General features: G+C 41.9%; 1 protein-coding gene and 1 long non-coding RNA gene across 2 annotated transcripts in view; both read right to left on the bottom strand.

Moving 5' to 3' along the window:
• LOC139359727 (uncharacterized) overlaps positions 1 to 20,043 on the bottom strand; it is a 210,872-nt gene extending 190,829 nt beyond the window's left edge. Inside the window, exon 1 of the long non-coding RNA XR_011616094.1 lies at positions 19,998 to 20,043. This is a non-coding gene — a long non-coding RNA (uncharacterized lncRNA). The remainder of the gene's footprint in view (positions 1 to 19,997) is intronic.
• Positions 1 to 20,795, bottom strand: part of LOC105467818 (RNA binding fox-1 homolog 1) — a 2,482,591-nt gene that overhangs the window by 1,362,194 nt on the left and 1,099,602 nt on the right.

The following is a 20,795-nucleotide window of genomic DNA, read 5'->3' as shown; positions in this document are numbered from 1 at the left end:
TTTTCTTCTGGCTGCTCTAAACCTGTCTAAAATTCAGCTTAAAATAAGTATGTGTTTGGTTCAACCTCAGAGAGACAGAGGTTACTGCAGATATGAATTTGAAAGAGATAGCAACCCACGGCACAACATCAGTTCTCTCAGCCAACGGTTATTCTTTTCCATGAGGAAGTCTGCTGTAAGATCCTGATAAAATCAGGAATCGAATCTCAAGATAAGAGTCTCTTTTGAAGCGCTTGACTTCCAAATATGAGCAAATCGGCCTCTGCCCATCTCTGTCCCCAGCAAGGCGCAGTACACCCAAAATCCGTTTTTCCTAGGTCGCCATCTGATATGGTTTGGATCCATGTCTCCATCCAAATCTCATGTTCAATTATAATCTCCAGTGTTGGATGTGGGACCTGATGGGAGGTGATGGGATCAAGGGTATGGATCCTTCATGAATGGTTTAGCACCATCTCCTTGGCGCTGTCTCCTGATAGAGCTCTCATGACATCTGGTTGTTTAAACGCATGTGGCACTCTCCCCACCCTCATTCCTGCTCCTGCCATGAGAGGTCTGCTCCTGCTTTGCCTTCTGTCATGAGTAAAAGCCCCCTGAGGCCTCCCCAGCTGCAGATTCTGCCATGTTTCCTGTACAGCCTACAGAACCATGAGCCAATTAACCCTCATTTCTTTACAAATTACTGAGTCTCAGGTATTTCCTTATAGCAGTGCAAGAACAGGCTGATATACCATCTCACCAAGTATGTATAGGGCTACAACAGGGCAAAGAGCTTTCCCTTGACACAAGGGCAGCATCTGCCATAGAAATGCCATGTAAGTCTCTGTATAAGTGCTTTCTACTGAAGGATCTCATTTAATTCTCCAAGAACCATATGGTGTTGTCTATACCATCTCTCTTTTACAGAGGAGACAACTGGACAAGAAGGAGTTAAATGATTTCCCTGAGTTTACACAGCTCCTACATAGTGGAGCTGGAGTGTGAACCTGGATGGCCTGACCCCACACGTACCCCACATTGTATCACAAGCCTATCTCATCTCCTACAGTGCTCACAGCCAAGAGCAAAGACCTCAAACCACACAAACCCATAAAGCTGTAACCTCTCTCAGAGCACTCCTGCCTCTTTCCCCTTCTCTGCCTCCCACACTTAGGATAGCAAAACTTGACCAAGAGGTATGAACGGACTGGGTTTCCACCACCCGCTTTCACGCCTGAAGGCTTATTTCCTGCTTTCTTGTATTGGGAGTAAGCTAGGCTGTGATGCAAACGTGTCTTCTCACCAGTTTCTGTATGCTCGGCATGAGCAAACGAGCTGGTGGAGGTCACTGAGAAACTAAGTGGTGTTGATTAATTCAACATTCACTCATTCTTTCAACAAACAACTGCTATTTAGTTAGAGGAATGGGCCAGGCAGTCGCAGGTAGATTCTGTCAATTTTGATGTTTCTAAGCACTGTCACTGTTTACTGTGAATGTATCTTAAGATATTATTTGTGTCAATTTCTCTGTGAACATAGGATATAATAATTATTGACATACAGGGACATTTTGTTTCTCCTTGCTCTAAGATAAACTTCAGTCTCCTTCACCCAGCCGTCTCTCGCGTCCTTCACCCAGCTAGCATCTATGCATATGCAAGATGCAAAGCCTCTTTCAGTTACTCCCAGGCCACCACAGGGCCCCATGATTGACACCACGCTGTCATAGTGAACAACATTCTTTTCACAGCAACTATCGCATTTGTAATTAACTCATGCAAGTATTTGTTTAGCATCTACTTTCATGGGGAGATTATAAGCCAAATGGGAAGAAAGGAACACGCTTGTTTGTTTACAGCTGTATCTTTAGAACCAAACATAGTATTCAGCACATACGAAGCCCCCAATAAACATGAGAGACAATGATGATGATGATGGTTGAGGATCAGAACCATCACCCGTTCACTGTCTACATTACCATGACTTCCCTAGTTGACTCTCTTCATCACATTACTTTACTGTTCCGGGAAACTCTTGAGCAGAGTGTTAAAAGTCCAAATGGCTTTATTGCTCATTCCAGGAACTTCTTCAGAGACCCACTGACTCTTGAAGACAAAGCATTAAATGGTCACCTTCACCCTAAGATTATTTGAACTCCTCAGCCCAATGTCCTTGCCTTGCTCTATCCATCAATTCTAAACTATAATATGATCTTTATTCAATGCAAACGAGGCCTTGCATGGAAAGGCCCACCTTACAACACACAATGAAATCTCAGTAAATATCCTGAATTTGCCCATCCTCCTGGGATACCACCAAGACTCTCTTGAGGCAGCGCTCTCCCGTAATTCAGTTAAGCAGAAAACTCAGTTTCGTCTTGTCAAGAGGTTGTTCTGGTAATATATGAGAGATCCAGCGCTTGACACGATTAATATCAACCATCCCAAGACAAGCCTCAATTATGAAGTTATTTCAACTCTCCGCTCAAACATCATAACCTCAAAAAGGCATTTCTTGAGGCATTATGAAGACACTGTTAAAATAAAAACTGTTGACAAATTAAATCTAACAGAGTTTAATTGAGCAAGGAACGATTCGAGAATCAGGCAGCCGTCAGAACCAGAAGAGGTTCAGAGAGCTCCACTCCCCAACACAGGCAGGCAGCCTTTATGGATAGAAAACAGAGGTGAGGTACGGAAGCAGCTTGATTAGTTACAGATTAGCCTTGCCTCATTGGAACAGGGCCTGATCCCTTGGCCGCCTGGGATTGTCTGAAGCTGGGCTGCTGTGATTGGCTGAGACTCAGCAACCTGTTACAGACGCACATTCCCAAGCTAGGCCTTCACTTAGTTTACATACTAAGTTAGGCTGCAGTTTGTTAAGTAAGGACTCAGTTGTAGAGGCATCCTCAGGCCAAATTTAGTTAAATTTAACAACACTATCTACAGCAGGACCTTCTGGCCACTTCTATTCTCTCAGATGGATTGCTTGTTCTGGGCTCATTATTGGCACTACATATAATAAGTATTCACTTGTATATGTGTGTGAAAGGAAAATACCTCGGGCCTCCCAAATTACTAAGCTAAAGGGAAAAGTCAAGCTGGGAACTGCTTAGGGCCAACCTGCCTCCCATTCTATTCAAAGTCCTCCCTGCGCTCACTGAGACAATCACAGACTTGATTGCCTCCTCTGGAGAGAACGCAACCACTTTGTCTCCTACCTCTCTATGACCTGGAAGCCCTCTCCCCACTTTGAGTCTTCCTGTCTTCCTTTCAAGTTGTCCTGCCTTTCCAGACCGAACCAATGTACTTCTTACATGTATTGATTGATGTCCTATGTCTCTCTAAAATGGAGAAAACCAAGCTGCGCCCCAACCACCTTGCGCATCTGTCGTCAGGACCTCCTGAGGCCATGTCGCAGGCATGCCTCCTCAACCTTGGCAAAATAAACTTTCTAAATTAACTGAGACTGGTCTCGGATTGCCTGGGTCCACATGTGTCATCATCCGATCCCTCTTTTAGAATGTAAGCTCCATGAAGGGAGGAACTCGAGTTTGCTCCCAATACACCCTCACACCTAGGACTATGTCTGCCATGTAGTTGGGACCCAGTAGGCATGAAGGATGATGGAAGTGAGGTAGGAGGCGGGAACTGACTCTGGATGTGGGGATTCCCCTACCAGGTCAGATGGAGGACTCGCTAAAACAGGGCTGGGGCAGAAGCAGCTTTCCATTAGACCTGCCCGCCAGCCTGCCATGCCAGTTTACCATTGCCAGGGCAACACCTGGAAATGCCCACCTGCAGACATAAATATTGCTGCAGAACTGCCTCTGGGCACACTGCCTATAAGGGGAGCCTTGCTCTGCAAGGAGCAGTACACTGCTGCTTCAGTAAGTTGCTGTTTAACATCCCTGGCTCGCCCTTAAATTCTCTTCTAGGTAAAGTCAAGAACTCCTGGATGAAGCGCCAATGTGCGGGCTCATCTACTCCGTGCCAGGAGCTGTTTGTTTAAGTCTACCTAGGAGAGAACAAGGAAGTGGCAAACAGGAGAATGCTTTGCTTCACAAGAATATAGTGTCTTGCTCTTCCAAACATCTCACCCTATTGTATCATCACAACACCCTAAAACCTACCATATATTGTTCTTGTTTTACAAATGACAGACTTGATGCTCACAAAGATTATGCAGGACCAGGCCAGGCTCAGTGGCTCACACCTGTGATCCCAGCACTTTGGGAGGCCGAGGCGGTCAGATCACTTGAGGCCAGAAATCCAAGACCAGCCTGGCCAACCTGGTGAAACTCCGTGTCTACTAAAAATACAAAAATTAGCAGGGCATGGTGACACATGCCTGTAATCCTAGCTACTCGGGAGGCTGAGGCAGGAGAATGGCTTGAACCCAGGTGGTGGAGGTTGCAATGAGCCGAGATCATACCACTGCACTCCAGCCTGGGCGACAGAGCAGACTCAAAAAAAATAAAAATAAAAAAAGAAGAAGACGAGAGAAAGAAAGGAAGATTGTATAATACCAGGCCGGGCATGGTGGCTCATGCTTGTAATTGCAGCACTTTGGGAGGCCGAGTTGAGTGGATTACTTGAGGCTTGGAATTCAAGACCAGCCTGGCCAACATGGTGAAACCCCGTGTCTACTAAAAATACACAAATTAGCCGGGTGTGGTGGCAGGCACCAGTAATCCTAGCTACTGAGGCATGAGAATTGCTTGAACCCGGGATATGGAGGTTGCATAAGACCAGGCGATGCCTGTCCTTGACATAGATCCTCCAACAACAGTTTCCATGTTGCATATCAGGTGGCACTGGGTACAAGAAATAGAGATGAAGAATGACTGATTAACTCCTTTCATCACAGTCACCGGTGCCCAGGAGAGGTTACTCTGCTAAGATCAGAAATAGAGTATGCTCAGCTGACATTAGTAACAGCCAAAGACTCCGTGAAAACCTCAAGCAATTTACATGAGAAGAAGCATCTTTAATTCTCAGGGGATTGTGATTCTTAAGGATGAAGGCAAAGCCCAGGTTCATAGTAATCCTCAATCCAAAGGGAATCTTACGCATGGAAAACACAGGATTAATCCCCCGAAATAACTGAGAAAGATGACTGATTCAAATCTCAAGATGAGTCCTGCTTTAAAATGTCTCATAGGAAGTTTGACAAGCATTCGTATTAATTTTTAAAAAGTAGCTAGCAATTCAAAAAACACTTTTTAAAAACTTTCTACATCTATAGGCAGCATGAAAACATGAATATCTTATTTGGTTTTGTTTTATTATTATTGTTGTTTGTGGCAAAGATAACCCATAAGAAATGAAAGAAGGGAGGAATGAAAGAGAACAGGAAATATATTCCACTTCAAGAGGGATAAGAGGAGGCTGAGTTATCCAGATAATTATCTCAAATCCTCACTTTAGTTCTTCAATGTAGAAAGGACTTCACCAGAGACCATCTTCCTTGAACAACTGCTGAGCATAATTTAGGGGGAAAAAAATCTACTAATGACCCTCTATTCAAAAGGTTTGAGAAGGAGCAGTGGGTGGTATATTTAAATGATAATGAAATACCACCAGGATAGGGGAAGACACAGATTACCTAATAGACAGAATTTTCTACATTAATAATGACTTTTAGAGTAAGAATGTCAGAAAATGAAAGTAAGAATGAAAAGCCATTTTTTCCCCGAATTTCTGATGAGATGATCTTTTGTGAAAAGAACAGAGAAGAAGAGGGGTATAAGACCTAAAGCAAGACCAAGAGACTCATTTTTCCATCTGCCCACTTGAAAATGTCACTTCTCCTCCCCTTTGATGGATTTAAAAGCAAACTCCTTATCAGAAATCACTATCAGATGGAGTTTCGTATCAAAAATCATGGTCTCCTAAAGGGAGGAGACAAACTTCAGAAAAATTATAAAGCTACAGAAGTTTGGAGATGTTCTGTATTCAAAGCACCTGATTTCATCAGATTTCTCATTAGAAACAAGTGTCCCCATCAATGCAGGATAAAGCATTCCTCTCACACCAAATGAATACAAAATGTCAAGGTGATTAGCATAGACTAGCCTGTGAGTGGCATATAACAGAAATAACCTTGATAGGGTTCCTATCTCCAAATTTGAAGATACGCACCGAAGAGATTTATCAAATACCAAACACATTTAACAAAAGCATTTAGAGGAATAAATGTTATATTTGGAAGAAATGGAGAGGAATGTGCATTCTGAACCTCAGATATGTACACCTAACCCTCTAACAGACGTCCATGAGGATGCCACTCAGTAAAACCTACCTAACTTCATTATTTGTTCCACCCCCAATGCCTCAACCTTGAACCTCGTGAGGTTGCTGTGCACATCTTTAAATTTAGAGACAGGGAACCTTATCAAGGTTGTTTCTGTTACGTGCCATTCATGGGCTAGTCTATGCTAAGCACCTTGACATTTTGTATTCATTCAATGTGAAAAGACTGCCATGGCAAAACATGGAATCCTTCATTTCTACTTGTTTTTAATTTAGTCTATCTCTAATTCATGTCAATTCCTCCTGTTTAATACAGCCAGAATGCATTTCCATATATCCATCTTCATGGGGCCATCCTAGTCCAGACCACCACCATCTCTTCCTAGGAACTCTGTAACAGCTTCCCAACTGATAATCCCTTACACGAGCCTGCCTCCACCCCCACATGGGAGCAGAGTGGTCCTTTGAAATGCAAATTGACCACCATCACTCCCCTTCAAAGCAGGGCTTTGATAGTTTGCCAATTCCTGTTTGAATTTTCACAAAATTCTTACTATGCCCTGTGGTAGGCAGAGTAATAGCCCCCCAACAGGGTCCACATGCTAATTCCTGGAAACTGTAAGTGTTTTATGTTTTATTGCAAAGGAGAATTAAGGTTGTAGATGGAATTAAGGTTGCTAATCAGTTGACCTTACGCAAGAAATTATTCTGAATGATCCAGGTGGGTTCAGCGGAATCACGAGAATCCTTAAAAGTGTTACCAGAAAGCAGTCCCAATCTGGACTCCAAGAAATGGTTCTTGGATTTTGCATAAGAAAGAATTCGGGGAGAGCCCACAGTGCAAACCAAAAGCAAGTTTATTTGAAAGTAAAGTGGTGAAAGAACAGCTACTCCACAGACAGAGTAGGACATTCATAATGTAAGAGGGGGGACCTGGCTACCCTATGTACAATGCTTGTTTATATATAGGATAACAAAAAAAAAATGGGGAGATGTGCTTTACTATGAGGGTTTGTGATAAAGGATTAATTTTCTTAATTACTATATTTTGCATGAATCAGCATTATTATCTTTAAAGCAAAATTAGGAATCCTTTTGTTTTCAAGATACGGGGATAACAGGACATTCTTGAGCCTGGGTCTGTTTAGTAAATGTTATTAATCTATTCCCTTAACCATAAATATCTAGAGGCTAGGAATCCCTAACCTCCTTATGAATGCCACCCAGCAAGTCTCAGCCTCCTTTTACCCATTCTCCTATACAAGATGGAGAAGAAGGAGGTAAAAGAAGAGTCAGTATCAGAGGGATTTGATGTGAAAGAGACCCAACCCGCCATTGTTGGCTTTGAAAAATGGAAGGAGGCCACAAGCCAAGGAATGCAGGCAGCCTCTAGCCTCCAAAAAAAGCAAGGAAACAGGTTCTCTCCTATAGAGAGTTCATAAGGAATGCTGCCCCACTGACACCTTGATTTTAGCCCAGTAAGACCCATGATAGACTTTTAACTTCCAGAACTGTAAGACAGAAAATTTGCATGGTTTTAAACCAATGATTTGTGGTCATTTGATGCAGCATCAGTGGAAAGCTAACACATGTCCTACAAGACCCTACAGAGAGTGGACACTACCCATCTTTGTGGCTTCATTTTGTGCCACTCTCTGTCCACTCCTTCCCTTTTTTTCTCCTGGTTTTCCTAATGCTTGTGATCCCCCAGGTCCCCAGAAGTGCTGTTACCTCTCCCTTGAATGTCTCTCTTTCCCTGGCTCACTCTTGTGTCAGAGGCATGTAAACCAGGGCAATCCCATGTTGAATAGGGGCTGGGTAAAATGAGGCTAAGAACTACTGGGCTGCATTCCCAGATAGTTAGGCATTCTAAGTCACAGGATGAGACAGGAGGTCAGCACAAGATACAGATAAAGACCTTGCTCATAAAACAGGTTGCAGTAAAGAAGCCAACACCCACCAACACCAAAATGGTGATAGTAATGACCTCTGGTCGTCCTCACTGCCACACTCCCACCAGCACCATGACAGTTTACAAATACCAAGTTAACATCAGGAAGTTACCCTACATGGTCTAAAAAGGGAAGGCATAAATAATCCTCCCCTTGTTTAGGATATCATCAAAAAATAATCATAAAAATGGACAACCAGCATCCCTTGGGGCTGCTCTGCCTATGGAGTAGCCATTCTTTTACTCCTTCACTTTCCTAACAAACTTTCTTTCACTTTACTCTGTGGACTTGCCCTGAATTCTTTCTTGCTTGAGATCCAAGAACCCTCTCTTAGAGTTTGGATCCAAACCCCTTTCCGATAACACGTGAAACTAATTTAGGTCATGAGTGAGCTAGGCCTAACTCTCCCCTAACCCCTACACTTCCTGCCCCCTTGCTGCAGAGAGTCAGATGGCCTGTTTCATGATCCCTTAGCAACCATACTATTCATCACTCTTGTTAGCCCTGAAGCCATCCTCACATGGTTAACAAGAATTCTGGCCAGAAATATGGTCATAATTAAGCAGTAATCAGGCTGCACTTTGACCCACTTCCTTCTAACTGAAAGTCACTAGACACCAACCTTATGCATCCCCATTGTTCCTGTAGATAGGATTTCTGATACTAGAATCATAAAGCTTTTGTTTAAGAATTGCTTAAGATGGGCTGGGTGCGGTGGCTCATGCCTGTAATCCCAGCACTTTAGGAGGCCGAGGTGGGTGGATTTATGAGGTCAGGAGTTCAAGACCAGCCTGGCCAAGATGGTAAAACCCTGTCTCTACTAAAAATACAAAAAAATTTAGCTGGGCGTGGTGGCAGGCACCTGTAATCCCCGCTACTTGGGAGCTGAGGCAGGAGAATTGCTAGAACATGGGAGGCAGAGGATGCAGTAAGTCAAGATCGTGCCACTGCACTACAGCCTGGGTGACAGAGTGAGACTCTGTCTCAAAAAAAAAAAAAAAAAAAAAAAGAATTGCTTAAAATGTTTATCAGATCCAAAATTCCAGTGCAACAGCTGATGCCAACCAGTTTAAAGACCTCCCATAGAGGAACAGAATCAGCATGCGAATACTGTTTACCTCCCTGTCCATGACTTCACCATGGACTCTTTGATCAATGAACCATCTCCACACTTTAGCCCTCTCCAAGAACCCTAACTCTCAGCTCCTCCGGGAGATGGATTTGAAGTTTGCTGCTCCTCGTTCAGCAGCCCCATAATTAAACCACTTTCTCTGCTGTAACCCAGTGTCTCCTATTGAATTGCCGCATACATCAGGCAACAAACCCATTATATTCACAGTACTTCTTCAAGTTCAAGGTGATCGACTCAGGTTGGGTTGCTTGGCATTTCCCTAGCTTTAGTATGGAAGTCCTACCTCTCAGGACACTCCTCAGTTCTGGAAATCCTGGGATGGTCAGTTACCCTGTCAACTTGGCCTTCCTCAGCAGCACAGTGCCTGGCATACAGTAAGCACTCCATAAAATATTCATTTATTGAATCAATGGATTTTGTTTTCTGCCATCTTTTACTCCATGCACATACATTTCTTGCCATATTCCATTCCACTTCTGATCCTTCTATCTAATTGTCTAAGTCTACCCCAGGCTGCTCCATCCTGGGAATTACCCAAATCTGTAATCATGCCAGTCTCCTAGAGATGTGCCACCCCTCACCCCTACCACCTTTCCCATTTCATTCTCCTGCATTATGAGAATGAGTTCTTGACTCATTCATTCAATGAAGAAAACTTTTATTGTGCATCTACCACAAAAGAAAAGATTAAGTTCCTTTGGATACATTTCTACAAGTTCAAATTATTCTATGCTTTTGAAAGTGAACATAATAATAATGGTCACCTGGTTTGAGAAGTTGGTTAAACATGCACTCTTTGGAGAAGAACTAACTTTTTCAGGTCTCTTGAGTGCTATTGTGTGTCTTAGAAGAGGAATGAATTTGGAATTACATAACCAGGTAGCCTCTGTTGGGGATTTCTAACCTTTAAAGTACTCTTTAAGAGAAAGCCAAGAACTTAGATTTCATCCAGTGACCAAGTTTTTTAAAAAAATATTTTGGTCCCAGTGCTCAATTGTATGAGAATTTTTTTTTTGCTTGAACTGTGTTAGTTTTCAAACTACTATTAATAAAGAACAACTCATCTGTCTATTAAAAATTCAGATTTCCATCTAGGCACACCCCCAGAGTGTTTGCTTTAGAACCTACTGACTGGTATTCTAGTAATTAGCTCAGGAATTGTGATGGAGATGACCTTAGCAAACTTCAACACTGGCAAGTTGTCTAATTATTAACATGGTATTAAAAAATAGGTAATCTTGATATAATCCCTTCAAAAGCTTATAATTATGGATCAAAGGGAATACAGATGTAGGTTTGTGTGTTGGAGTGGGAAGGTATTCAAGTGAAGAGGTGGGGAAAATATTCATAAAATATTATACTTAATGGAAAATGAAGATATCTTTTTATTCTCACCACTAAAAAACAGTGATCAAAGGTATCTGATAGTAAAATGTCACATATTTCATATATTGCAGACAAAAATTACCTGGACAAAACCATCTGGATAAAATTGTCCAAAGTATTGCTCACACATCACGAAACATAACCACCAAACCTTGAGAATAAAACTCTCACTTTTCTGACTTTGTGAAAATGCTACCCACTCAGTGAGTTGGCATGCATTGGGACTGAGACATGAGCATGCTGCCTTCCTGATACTGATGAGCTGGTACCCAAAGGGTGTTTCCTCACAAGGCAGACATACAGGATGCCTTTGGAGGGATTCTCAAAAAGAGGCAGGAGGATTCCTCTCAACATGCAACACTTTTCTTATGATTCTCTCTGCCACTGTCGCTTTAATACTTTGTTTTTGTTTTTGTTTTTGTTTTTACAGAGATGGTCTTATAAAGATGCGTGGTGCCAAGTGATTACCTAATCTTTCCTAAGACATATATTAATTAGAGAGAAAACGGAGACAATAAGCGGTACTTGCTGCTTGACAGCATGTGTCTTTGTAACCTGCACATCTGCCTCTACTGGGCTGCTTGTAAGAATGTTGCACCCAGGTGTACAACTCTCTGTTTAGAGACTTACTTCCACTCATTTCCCCCCATTCACTTATTTCCACTCTTTTGCCATTTTGACTCTCCCAGCCCACAACATATATTCGTATTCTCATTCTATCACCTGTACACATTTTAGGTTTGTTCTGGTTTGGGTCATCCTAGAACAACTTTGGCTTTTCAGGTGGATAGCGGTGATTCAAATTACTCATCCCAGATTCACTGCTAAGAAGCCATCCCTGTTGGGAAGACATAATACAGAAAGACTTGGCATCAGCATGTCTACTTTAAAGGCACCATTAAATGAGACCATTGAACCTCATAGGGCCCTCCTTCTTTAGTGTTTTGGGGGAAATGAGAGAAAGGAGAATCAACATGCCATATGGTGGGTGGATTTCTTCAGAAATGCATAAATTCATAACACAGATAAATATAAAGCATTTATAGACTCCCTCCATGTAAATAAATTGTTGAGAAATATAAAGTGCTCTAAACTCTTGGGTTCCAAAAAACAGGTCAGACTAAAAAATGCTTTTCTCAAGGCCATTTTGAGTTCCTTCAAAATAAGCGTTGTAAAGTAAACTGCTCTGGATCACAAAGAAAAACTGGAACAGTGATTTGGCAGATAGTAGATTGCCAATAAATGATATTTCTTAAATATGATAAAACTCTGACTAGGCTCTTTTTAAATGAAGTAACTTCATTTGTCATGGATCACGTTCACTCAGGTGTTAAAGGATTTCCTGTGTCTTCTTTGACCTTCTGCAGCTACATATCTAGTCTTGCTTACAATGGTACTTTGCCACTGCATAGCCTGTCCTGCTGTGCAAACCGTCTCCACATCTATCATCTCATCCAATTTCTCCCCCACCTCTTTAGAGAATGTTATGGCTTTCAGAGATGAGGAGACAGAGGCCAAGGAAGTTGAGAACTGGCAAAGTTCTCCTGGGTGGTGTGTGATGAAGCTGGAACTGAAGCACTAGTTTTAGACTCAACATCCAACCGTCTCTAGGTTATAAATCCAGCCCTTTCTATAGCACAACATGAGATATCAGCTCTGCAGGAGGAACGCTGAAGCTCAAAACTGGCTCTGACATTTACTTACCAGTGGGTCTTGACTTCTCAGAGCCATAGTGTCCCCATTTCAACTGAGACAAGATATATCAGTTATTTAAGCCTTCTTATTTGCAGGTATCCATTTGTTGGTCCATTTTCCAAAGGAGGACACCAAGGCTCACAGAGGTCAAGAAGCTGCCAGGGTCAGAGACCGGGTTCAAAGATGGGGGCTTGATTCCACTGTGAATGGGCTTCACTCTCCCAGCATGCTGCCTCTGCCACCCCCTGCATCTGCCTGCTGTGAGGGTGGAAAACCAGGCAATACTTGGAGAACAATGATGGACATAGAAAGTATCACAATGCAGGTTCTCTGTCTTTACTACATCTTTTCCATTTTGGTTTTCTTTTTCTTTTCTCTCTTTCTTTCTTTTTTTTTTTTTTTTTTTTTTTTTTGGAGACAGAGTCTTGCTCTGTCCCCCAGACTGGAGTGCAGTGGTGTGATCTCACCTTACTGCAATCTCTGGCTCCCAGGTTCAAGCTAGTCCCCTGCTTCCGCCTCCCAAGTAGCTCTGGTGACAGGCGCACGTCAACATGCCCAGCTAATTTTTGTATTTTTAGTAGAGACGGAGTTTCACCATGTTGGCCAGGATGGTCTCAATCTCTTGATCTCATGATCCACCAGCCTCGGCCTCCCAAAGTGCTGGGATTATAGACATAAACAATGGCACCCGGCCTTATTTTTTATTTTCATATTCACTGCATTTCTCATTATGATGAACATTCTTAAGGAAATGTCACTGTCTTTAGGTATATTTACCAACAGCACATTTCTAGAACTTCCTCTCTCTCCTGGCTCTCTTCCCTGAGGACGTATTTGTTTAGAGAGATGCATGAAGAATACAGCAGCACACAGTACCAAGACCTACCACCTGGGGCCTGATGCACATTCAAAAATAAGACCACCACCTTCAAAGCCATCCTATTCACTTTTGATTCACATTTCTCTGAAATGGATGGAACCATCTTCCCGTCTGCCTTTTGTGTCTAACACACATTCCAATGCGAGTGTCATTTGCAACAAAATCCAATAGTATAAATTGATGAAGCGCTAAGCAAACAGTATTCCCTAAACAAAACTGTAGAAAAATTTTCCTACAATTAAACTATCACATTGAAAGAGGATTTAGTTAGAAATACTAACAGGCATAATAGGTATTCCCAACTGAACTGTAACATTACTCCTGAGACTCTAGGATGACATTGTTCTCTCTTGCTTGACAGTAATATGAAACCAGGTCATCTTAAAATGCATTCACCAACCCAAGTAGATCCAGTCTCCAGAAGCAAATAGCTCTCCCTTTTTGACCACAGGGGAAAAGTTTCTTCTGTCTAGAACAGAATGGCAAGACCTGGCACATATGCTACCTACCACCTCCCCTTCCTGTACCCATGGAAGACATTGCTAATCAATCACAGCACTTCCAGCTGAGCTCCAATGAATTCTTCTCAACAGAACTACAGGGATCCTCTATGAATGAGAACGTGAGAACGGGCAAGCAAGAAGAAATCTACCTGGCCCGTCCTCTGTCTTATTTCACTCAGCCTGGAACCAAACTCCCTATGACCCAATCCAGATACACAGATGTGAGAGTGCCTAAATCTACGGGACGTTGAATCTGATTTCTCAATATATAATGACCATTCTGGCATATTTCTTTGACTTTTTTTTTGTTTGTTTTGTTTTTTGTTTTTTGTTTTTGGAGATGGTGTCTCGCTCTCTTGCCCAGGCTGGAGTGCAGTGGCATGATCTCAGCTCACTGCAACCTCCGCCTCCCAGGTTCAAGCAACTGTCCTGCTTCAGCCTCCTGAGTAGCTGGGACAATAGGCACACACCACCACGCCTGGCTATTTTTTTGTATTCTAGTAGACACGGGGTTTCACCATGTTGCCCAGGCTATTCTCAAACTCCTGAGCTCAGGAAATCCGCCCACGTCGGCCTCCCAAAGCACTAGGATTACAGGCGTGAGCCACCGTGCGCGGCCACTTTCGTTGACTTTTACTAAAACTACTTCTCTGTGGAGGGGCTGACAAGTTGTCCTTATCTTTCCAAGCACCACTAGCCGGCATTTCTCAATAACCCTAAAGTAATACTTAGATTTCCTCTCCAAGTTCTTATTTCCTTCTTTAATCAAGGAAAATTTACTCAATGGTTAAAATATTTCTCTAGAAAAACCCTTCTGAGTCTAGTCATTCTGTTTTCTGCTCCCCCCAACCCCCGCCAAAAATAAAATAAAATAATTTTAATTTACTTTAATTGTTCTTTGGCCCTCAGGATACTAAGTAGTTATGCCCTTCTATGGGTTAGCACAGGGCAGCTGTCTTTTTATTTCTTCAACTAATGAGGCAGTAGAAAATCACCTAGTGATACAAAAAATTACCTTATTATTAACCGATAAATAAATCTGACACATGAAAAGTATCTTTCTAGAAAAGATGTCACTGCTTTCTAACCATTCATTCATGTAACATCTTTTAAAAGTCAATTCCTAATGTCTGCAGTCTAAAAATTTAAACATGTCACCTATTCTAAACTTAATTCCACCCACGAAAACAAGCCTGTATCCACTTCTGATTTTTTTTTTTAATTCTAAGAGTTTTCAGAGGTGTAGAAATGACTGGACCATTTCATAAACCAAACTCTGAAAAATCCAGGATGAAAAGCTGATGAGAAATTTGACAAGTGAGAGAAAAGAATGTGAGGTAAAGAGAAGCTATGATAACAAAGGGAGATTTGAAAACACACTGAATAAAAAGCAGACAAGAAATGGAGAAATCTCAGGACTAAAACAACAGAACTATCAGATCCAAAGAACAAAAGAGCTTTAAACAATATGAAAGAGTATATAGCACAGGAAAAAATGTCTGGCTGGGCGCAGCGGCTCACACCTGTCATCCTAGCGCTCTGGGATGCTGAGGCATATGGATCACCTGATCTCAGGAGTTCAAGACCAGCCTAGCCAACATGGCGAAACCCTGTCACTGTGGAAAATACAAAACAAAAATCGGCTGGGTGTGGTGGCACATGACTGTAGTCCCAGCTACCCGCGAGGCTGAGTCAGGAGAATTGCTTGAGCACAGGAGACAGAGGTTGCATTGAGCCGAGATCATGCCACTGCATTCCAACCTAGGTGGCAGAGCAAGATGCTGTCTCAAAAAAGAAAGAAAGAAAAAAAGAATGTCACATGTCAAAGACATCAAAACATGACATTGGATCAATAATAAAATACAATAAAAACTCTCAGTAACATATTAAATAATGATTATGATCTGTTAGAATGGCCCATGTTCTGTAAGGTGTAGCTAATATATTGATTATCTATGTTCTACAACTTTCGCAAGAGATGGGCATCTTCAATGAAGGATTCATCTCTGCATGTTTTCCAACACCTATCATCTGCCCATCTAGTCCATGGCATGGTTTATGCTGACTTTTTCTTCTCTGAACACCTTTAACTTCTCTGAACTATTCACTAAAATAGCAGACTCCTATAAACTAAATGGTTAGGAGAGGGAATTTTTCTCCACCACCTTCCTGTTCCCAGAACCCCTAATGTGGCCTCAAAAGCCTTGACTAGATGTGTGATGTGTGTGTGTATGTGTGTGTACGAAGATGTAATGGCACACTATGCTGTGAGATGAACATGTTATAAAGGAAAGAAGTAATGTTCAGAGAATTTAAATCAACTATTGTCACAGAGTCAGTCATGTCTCTTATATTCAACATTATTCCTGCCATCCCTAATAGTTTTGCCTATTAATGTAGCTTACAATTGCTACTCAACCTGCCTAATATCTGCTTGATGCATTCATACATTCTGAAATGTTGTCTCCCACGGAGAGTCTAAAGTCTTATTTATGTCTTAGCATTATTTTTTCCCTCCAGTGTAGCTAAAATGCCTCACACAGTGGCAGGTACATAATAAACACTCAGTAAATGCTGGTTGATTGAATTTAGCTCTTCCGGCCTTCTACGTTGTCATACAAGTCTCTTAATATTGCTTTCATTTTCATAGCTATTCATTCAATTATTCTTCCTCAAACCTTAAATGAGGCAAGCCACCCCTCCTCCCAGGCATCCACATATTAGCAGTTTCTTCATCCGTCTTCCATTTACATCTAACTCAACTAATTATTTTCCTGCTACCTCACACCCCATTGGTGTTACACAAACCGCTGAGACGGCCTTATCTCCTGCAGGCATCGCTTGTATCTTTTCAGCAGCCTGTTGTAACAGGAGTGACAGAACTATTAAGAATGTCAGCCTCCCATGCATGAGAAACTTATGTGAAACAAATGGTGTCATCCTAGGCAGGATGGAAGATGGCAGCCAAGGCAAACTCAGAAACCAGCAAGACCCGCTCCGCCCAAGCAAACTTTAATAGGGGAAGAAGAAACTGTTTATACATTTCCAGGGCAATACATAAATAAACATAATTTTTAAAAATAAATGGTAAAACTGAAAAAAAAATGCATGATTTCTACAGGACTTAGAACATACTGGTGGCACTCTCTGATGCACCAGATAATTGAGCAAATAGTTGAGATTTATGCAATATTGAATAGAAAACAAATAGATTAACAGATAGATTATATATACAGAGAGATATAGATACATATATTATTATATACAGATACATATATTATTATATATAGATATATATAATATATAGAGATATATTATTATATATAGATATATATAATATATAGAGATATATTATATATATATAGAGAGAGAGAGAGAGACAGAGAGAAATGGAGGATCCCTCAATTTCTTTCCATTCCCATAACTCACCCCTATTCCAAGACAATGTCATCCTTCCCTCCCATACTTTTTTCTTTTTCAGAGTCTTGTTCTGTCACCCAGGCTGCAGTGCAGTGGTGCAATCTTGGCTCACTGCAACCTCCACCTCCCGGGCTCAAGTGATTCTCCTGCCTCAGCCTCCCCAGTAGCTGGGACTACAGGCGCATACTACCACGCCCAGCTAATTTTTTGTACTTTTATTAGAGATGGGATTTCAACATGCTGATCACGCTGGTCTCAAACTCCTGACCATATGCACCTGCCTCGGCCTCCCAAAGTGCTGGGATTACAGGTGTGAGTCACTGGGCCTGGCCCCAGACTATTTCAATGATCCACTTAACTGTTCCTTCTGCTTCCTCTTCAAGCCTTCTTCAACACAGTAGCCAAACCAATACTTCCTTAAAAAACACAAGTATTACTAACTTCCTTACTTTTTCAGATCCCTTAATAGCTGCCCAAGGCACTTAGGCTGAAATCTGAAGTCGGTACCTTCAGGATGGTTATCTTTCTCATATCTGCTCTTTCAATTCCATCCTATGTCCCCTTCCAGGACTCCGTTCTAACCATACCATCCTTTAATTCCTCGAAAGCACCAACGTCTTGCTCCTCGCCCAGAGACTTTGCCCTAGAATGTATCCATTTAAATATCACTTCCTTGATCACCTACATTAAATGGCCACACTCTGCATACATTCCTATCACACGCTGTGTGTTTAGCTTGCAGCACTCACCGTGCTTTGTAGTTATACTATTTTATTGTACAGTTACTTATCTAATATTTGCTTCCTCTGGAGAAAGTAAGACCCCTGAGTCTAGGCAGCATGCGTGTCTGATTTTCCCACTGTGTCTCTCGCGGCGAGCACACGCCTAGCGCAGAACAGCGCTCACTATGTATTTGTTGAACGAATGAATTGCTGTAGCTCCCTGCTTGATGCAGTGAGAGAGCAATTCCAGTAAGGAAGAGATGAGGAAGAGCATCACAGGAATGGTAGGGGCCCTGTTCTGATTCCTCACCTTTCACCGTACCCCGGATCAAAGGCTTCATAGTGGGGAATAGAGGATTTGAACAGAATCGTCAGTGACTTTGAGCTCAGTACTACGAGGGCTGCTGTGACAGGCTTCTTGGGAGCCTTTGTGCAGGTGTGAAACCTTCAAGTTCTTCAAAACCTCATGTTTGCAGAGTCAGCCTTAGGAAAGGAGCTTGCAATCTGTTTCAGCACCACCACTACGCAGGGGTAAGACCATACGCTTTGAATAATAAGGTATTTTTAAACTTTAGACTGGAATAGTTCTCCTTCCTTTACTTCCCTATCCTTATGACTTTTTATTAGAATATTTGCACACTAAGTAGTAAACTACAGATATGTAGTATTAAACTACAGACACACACTATAGTATAGTATGCTCATGTTCCTCATCTTTCTTTGCATGGGGAAGAAGGGAAAGATGAAGGAAAGCTACACATTAGAAGTCGATATTTTTTAAATCATACCAGTCATCAACTTCATCCCTCTTTTTGTTGTTGTTGTTGTTGTTGTTGTTATTTGTTTGTTTGTTTGAGACAGAGTCTCACTTCTGTTGCCCAGGCTGGAATGCAGTGGTGTGATCTTGGCTCACTGCAACCTCTGTTTCCTGGGTTCAACTGATTCTCCTGCCTTAGCCTCCCAAGTAGCTGGAATTACAGGTGTGTGCCACCATGCCCAGCTAATTTTTCTTTTTGTATTTTTAGAAGTGACATGGTTTATGTTGGCTTGGCTGGTCTCGAACTGCAGACCTCAAATGATCCACCCGTTTTGGCCTCCCAAAGTGCTGGGATTACAGGCATGAGCCACCAGGTCCAGCCTTCACCCACCTTTTGAAGAGGTGGAGTTGTAAATATAACCTAGACATTAGCTGAGGTCTCCAGGCACCAGAATCCTCAAATCCACCTTCTGATGAAGACAATCATCTTTGTCACTATTTCTTTGATGAGACTTATAGTCCCACTGGCACTTTTGTCTCAGAGTTCTGCACAAAGAAAGAGTTTAGTACAGTGGTCAAGAATATAGACTCCAGAGTTGAGATGGCTGGAATTCAAACTCAGCTCCAGCTTTTGCATACTGTCTGACTTTGAGCAATCCATGTATCCTCTTCCAGTTCCAGTTTTCTCATCTGTAGAAGAGTAATAACTAGCAGAACCTATCTCACTCAGTCATTATAAGGATGAAATGAGGTGACGCTTGTAAACTTCTTAGTACACAGCCTGGTCCATGAGCAAAACTCCCATGGTGTTAGCTGCTATCTTAAGAATTACTAGGAACAACACCTGCTGTCCACTTCATGGAGTCAGGTAGGAATTCAGCACTTCAAATAACTTCCATCCTTCATCATTCTCAAACCGTTTCAAGTGTGAGTTTTGAAAAGAATGGTTAACTTTAGGGGAAAGGGTAGGAAAGGGCACACGGAGTCCGGGAGATTGGCTGACCACACAGAAAACCACTTCAAACTGAACTTCAGAACCAGCTACTGGTTTCCTAGGAGCTCTTCCTTTCACATAAACATCTGATTCCCACCCACGTGCTGGTTGGATCCTTACCTTTCATTTCCTCTCTTCTCTCTTCTTCCTTATCAGAGCACAAGGTTTTCTCTGACACAGCAGAGCAGTAATCATGACTCTCTTTTGCTGAAATGATCACTGCCCAAGCTATACTCCCCGGGTCCCACTCTCTGTACTAAAAGGTTTATCCCTAACAGACATCCCCTCCTCCCAAAAAGGAATTTTTAATCTTCACAAGAGACCTGTGGGTTCCTATTGTCATCCTCATGAGAGAAGACGAAACTGGAGAAACTGGAGCTGAGAGGGATTAAGTAACTTTCCCACTTTGCATACATGGTGAATAGAAAGCCAAGATTTGAATCCTCATTTGTTTGTCTCCAAGGCTGTGCATTTTCTACTGGGACTGCTGCTTCATTCATTTAAATCTTAATGAACTACTAGATGTGACCCACTGAGTCTATTGAGCATAAACACCCAAAAAGAATCCCAGCTTATTTGACCTCACAATGAGCAACATTAAAAAAAAAAAAATTTTCCATAGGTTTTTTAGGGGGGGAACAGGTGGCATTTGGTTACATGAGTAAGTTCTTTAGTGGTGATCTGTGAGATTTTGGTGCACCCATCACCTGAGGAGTATACATTGAACCCAATTTGTAGTCTTTTATCCCTCATCCCCTTGCCACCCTTTCCCCTCCAGTGCCCAAAGTCCATTGTATCATTTTTATGCCTTTGCATCCTCATAGCTTAGCTCCCACTTATGAGTCAGAACATATGATATTTGGTTTTCCATTATTGGGTTACTACACTTAGCATAATAGCCTCCAGTCCCATCCAGGTTGCTGCAAAAGCCATTAATTCATTTCTTTTTATGGCCGAGTAGTATTCCATTGTGTATGTGTGTATACAGTTTACATATACACACACACACACACACATATAAGTATATACACATATACTCTCTCTCTCTCTCTCTCTCTCTCTCTAAATATATATAAATATACACATATATGTATCTCACAGTTTCTTTATCCACTCGTTGA

Source organism: Macaca nemestrina, chromosome 18 (genome assembly GCF_043159975.1).
Source record: "Macaca nemestrina isolate mMacNem1 chromosome 18, mMacNem.hap1, whole genome shotgun sequence".
In the NCBI taxonomy this organism is placed as follows: Eukaryota; Metazoa; Chordata; class Mammalia; order Primates; family Cercopithecidae; genus Macaca; species Macaca nemestrina.
Note: the sequence above shows the minus strand (reverse complement) of the source record. Positions and strands in the feature narration are given on the sequence as shown.